This window comes from Pipra filicauda, unplaced genomic scaffold (assembly GCF_003945595.2).
Source record: "Pipra filicauda isolate LSUMZ 115617 unplaced genomic scaffold, ASM394559v2 scaffold128_size5466820_pilon, whole genome shotgun sequence".
NCBI lineage: Eukaryota > Metazoa > Chordata > Aves > Passeriformes > Pipridae > Pipra > Pipra filicauda.
The window spans coordinates 105,593-110,474 of NW_024103751.1; positions in this window are offsets into that span (position 1 = coordinate 105,593).

Consider the following 4,882-nt stretch of genomic DNA (forward strand, 5'->3'; position numbering starts at 1 on the left):
CTGGACTGGAAAAATATCTCATTTGTAGGCCTGAAATGAGAGACTGTTTGTGGATGAGGTTTACCTCCTATTAAAAATACCCTTCAAGGCCTGTGCAGTTACTCTTGAGCACGGGGGATAAATTTAGTAGAGTCTTGTTCCTGCTGACATAGACTTAAGTGAAAATAATATATACGGCCAGGGCACAACATCTGCAAGCCAATTAAAAACCTGGCTGATCACACCCCCGATGACAGTTGCCGTGACTAGTGTGTCCGCATGCCACCCCTTTGAGAGGGAACAAAACAGATCCTGCTTGGCTGTGCAGCATCTCTGTGCATCTTCCAGTGCCTGTAGCAGCTAGTGGTGATTATTTGATAGCTCAAGTCCCATCAGTGAGTCCTCCTCACCCTCATGGCCGTGCCTGCTACCCCCAGTAGACTTGTGCGGTCACATATGTGATATTCAGGGGTTTGACTGCAGGTCAATAGTAAAAGTCACAGGATATGAGAATAAAGCTAATTTTCTGGCCTGACTGGAAGGTGTGAGAATTAGCCTGGGTAAGGCTGTGTGTGCTTTGACCAGTGAAAACACACGTTTTTTTCGAAGGCTGTATTCTAAATACTTAGTGCAAATACTTAGTCTTTGTTTTCCAGAGGGCAAAGTGCAGTTCTTCTTCACCTGTAGTTTTAAGCGAAATATCAGGTGTTGTTAGCGAAACTGTGAATGGGAGATAAAGCAGCCAGAGCAGGTAGATCCATGCCCCTGAATTCTGGGGCTACGATCTGTTTTCCAGACAGTTTTCAGCATCTCTTGCGTTCACTGTGATCCCCCTCTTGTGGTTGGTCCAGCGCCTGCAAAATTTCCCTACCTGTGCCTGTCCAGCTCAATGACATCGTGTTCCTCAAACAATGCAACTGAATATGGTGGCTCCATGGTTAGCTGCCCCTCAGCTGAGCTGCTGTGACCATCCTGGTGTGTACTAGAAGACAACCCAAACTGTGAGGCGAACTGCATCATCTCAAACCTCTCCTGTTGACTGTTGCCCCAGCAGCCTCAGTTACCAACCTGTCATGGAGCTGCTGGCCTTGTGTGAGCTCTTCGGATGCTCTGGTTGGGAAGTAAAACATGGTTTAAACCATATACATGGCAAGTTCAGCTGATACAGTTTCCTTCGCCACATGGACAGGCCATGAGCACGAACAGGAACTATTTAACAGCCCAGCTCAAGGGCCATAACTTGTTATATTACAATAACTTGGTCACATCTGATGGAGTGTTTCACATTTGGCCTGAGCCCTCAGTGAATAAAACATGCCCGGAGCACTCAGCGATTGCAGTGCTGCTTGGAGGCAAATAAGTCTTCTGTATAATCTCCTCTACATCCCATGTGAAGCATGAATATTGGGAAAAATTTCTTCATGGAAAAGGTGGTCAGGCATTGGCACAGGCTGCCCAGGGGCAGTGGTGGAGTCCCCATCCCTGCAGGGATTTGAAAGCCATGTGGATGTGGCACTTGACAGTGCTGGGGGAGTGGCTGGAGCAGCCAAAAGGTCTTTTCCAATCTAAATGATTCTGTGATTTCGTGAAAAACTCCATTTCAGTTCTGACCTTGTTGAATTGGTCACTTTGAAAATGAGACTGTGTCCAGTGCTCATGTAGAGGTACTTGGGTTGGGAGCCATGGCATGGGGTTCCCATTCCCCTCAGCTGGCCCATCATCTCTCTTGTGTCTTAAGGGTGGCCAGGACCTTTGTGGATTGAATTCCTGTCTGTGAAGGCTTTTTAAGGTCATGGCCCACTATTCCCTATTCCTTCAGTGCTACAAGGAGCTGGGACAGACACACTGAGCTCTGTGTCCTCTTTAGGACCCATCCATGTGTTCAGATCCAATCACTGGAGATTGGAGAGAGATCCAGAAGTGAGACCTGTGTGACTCTCCTCTCAACTTTCCATCAACCATTTTTTCATTCCAGAAGGAAAACACCCGATGTTGAAATAGGCTGGCAATTTGTGTGAGCCCTTTTTTGAGGCATGACACAAGCGCATGGTGATGCTTCATCGTTTTCTCCATCCTTCTCCCCGCATGACTCTCCACAGCCCGGGCCTGCACCAGACCCATGCACAGCTGAGGCACAGCTCGTAGCCTGAGGGCTTCTCTGATTAGGAGTAGCGGGGCTGTGCTGTGTGGAGAGAGTAAGGAATTGCACTCCCTCTCGTGGCTATGCTATCCCCTACCTTTTCTTGGAGCAGAAGACCCTAAAACTTCGCTTACACAGCACGCCCATGGCCAGTGCAAGTCCCCAGCATATCCAGAGTCAGCAGTGCAGCACAGCCCAGCACTTATAATAAATAATGGCCAGTCTTCGCAAGCGAAGATTTTTGGGAAAGGTCATTAACCCTTCCGGCCTGCGCAGTGGATTTTTTAGGTGAGACACAGCGTGCGCTGAACTGAGCCCACCCTTTAGTCCTGAGGTTCATCTGCCGGGGCCGAGCAAAGCTTGGACAGTGGCAGTGAGGTCCCCAGGATGTAGGTTTGTTTAGAGTGACCTTCTCTTAGGTGGATTGCCTACCAAGGCTGATGAGCTCCACCTGCCCAGGGGGCTGGGAATCGAACCCGGGTCGCAGAGGTGAGAGTCAGGCACTCTAACCACTAGACCACCAGAGGCCCCGCCCACCAGAGCCCAGCACTTAAGGCACTGGTAATTAGGCTTAAAGTTTTGCCAAACTATTAATTGTTTGGGGAAAAAAAAAATTCCATGCCAGATGTCTGCCTTAGGCTGAAGTTCTCCAGAAAGTTTCGGCCAAACTATTTTGTCCATTTCCAAGAATGAGGGGAAAGCACAGTGTTTTGTCCAGATTTTGAAAAGGAATAATTCCATGAAATTGAAATAACGGAGAAAAGCCTCCATCTATTGAAGAAAGAGCATGCGATTTAGTCCCACTGTCAAAAAGTGCCATTTGCTACTTCCAGGAAAGTTTGTTTAATTTTGAATTAGTTATAAGCTCTGCAAATCATGGTTTGCATGTGCTCAACAGACCCGGTCACAGATTAATAACTGTGTTCTCCGAGGACTGTCCAAAGCAGGCACGCTCCAGCTCAGGGCTGCAAAGGCTGGAGTATGGAATGGCTGCTTCCAGCACTCTAGAAATAAGAGTTGTGTGAGTGAGGAGAGCTGGGGAGAGCTGGAGGGTTCAGAGGTGGGTGCTGTGATGGGGTCAGAAATGGGTAGATGCTGCTGGACATCTCTTTATGAGAGGGATAACACAAGCTGGCCTAGAAAAAAATAAGGATGAAGAAGATTCCGTGAGAGGTAGAGCAGGCACCCTCTCTCTGCTCCTCCAGAAGTGTTTTTCCTCGGGAAAGGAAGGACAGATTCCAAAATGACAAAGAAGGTGATTCTGCCACTCTGCCCCCTCAAGTGAGATCCCCCTGCAGAGCTGCCTCCAACCCTGGGAACAACAGCACAGGGATGTGGAGCTGCTGGAGAGAGTCCAGAGGAGGCCACGGAGATGCTCCAAGGGCTGGAGCCCCTCTGCTCTGGAGCCAGGCTGGGAGAGCTGGGGGGGTTCACCTGGAGAAGAGAAGGCTCCAGGGAAACCTGAGAGCCCCTTCCAGGGCCTAAAGGGGCTCCAGGAGAGCTGGAGAGGGACTTGGGACAAGGGATGGAGGGACAAGGGGCAATGGCTTCCCAGTGCTAGAGGGCAGGGTTAGATGGGATATTGGAAAGAAATTGTTGGTTGTGAGGGTGGTGAGGCCCTGGCCCAGGCTGCCCAGAGAAGCTGTGGCTGCCCCTGGATCCCTGGAAGTGTTGAAGGCCAGGTTGGACGGGGCTTGAAGCAATCTGGTCTATGGAAGGTGGCCCTGTCCATGGCAGGGGGTTTGGAATGAGATGGTCTTTAAGGTCCCTTGCAACGCAAATCATTGGATGATTCTATGATCCTATACCCCCAATGCTGGGTAACCTCCTGCTCTGAGCAACCTTCCCATGCAAGGAGAGTTTCTTCTCAGAGCTGCTACAGGGGTGGCACTAAGAGATTCAGATTTGGGCTGCCGCGCCGTCATCCCAGAGGCAATTTCTGAGGGAAAGCAGGAATGCCTCAGGAGCATGTCTAGGGGACTTTCAGCTGATATGGGATGGAGACGCAATGACTGATCTGTGGTGTCCATGGGAGCATTTTCCACCCGGCAGCACAACGTTGCAGGGACTCGGGGCAGGCTGACTGGAGCTCTGGGCTGCTCCTCCCGGCACCTCTGACATCTAAAGCTTGCACTGGGTGTCTGGACAGAGCCCCACAGCGTGCCTCGTAGACTCGAGTGCAGATAGCATCTGACTCTCTTGTCCTGGCAAGAAGATTGTCTTCCCTTATAATGCTGCCATCCGCATGCCAAAAATGCACTTTTGCCATCCAGTGGAGGGAAGGTTGTTAAAAATGGAGGCATTGACACAACCTGCCTTTGGGGGAAATGGCACAGAGCAGCAGCATCCCTAGTTCAAGAGGCTGTCTGAGTTTAGCAATAGTCTCTTGTTCCCAGGCTCTGGGCCAGGGTAAATTGGCTGCAGTGTACTTTGGGAAGGAGGATTTTGCCTCCAGGAGAAAAAGAGCTTAGCACAGCTCTGTCAGGAGTCCCCCTTAAGCTCATCCACACAAAGGGATGGGTGCCAGTTCCTCGGATGGGCTTGTTACTGACCTTCCTTGGGTGTAGCAAAAGCTGCCGTTAGCAGGTACAGTGAAGAAATCCTGATGTGGGGGCAGAGGGGAGGTAGGGAGGCAGGAGGGGCCCATGGATTTAATTTACTTTTCTGAATTAGCCTGGGTGGATGGAATGGCCTCTCCCCGAAGGGAAGGAGAGGAAGGCAGAGACTAGGATGGCTGCTGTCTCCGTGCTCTGAGCTTTGCGA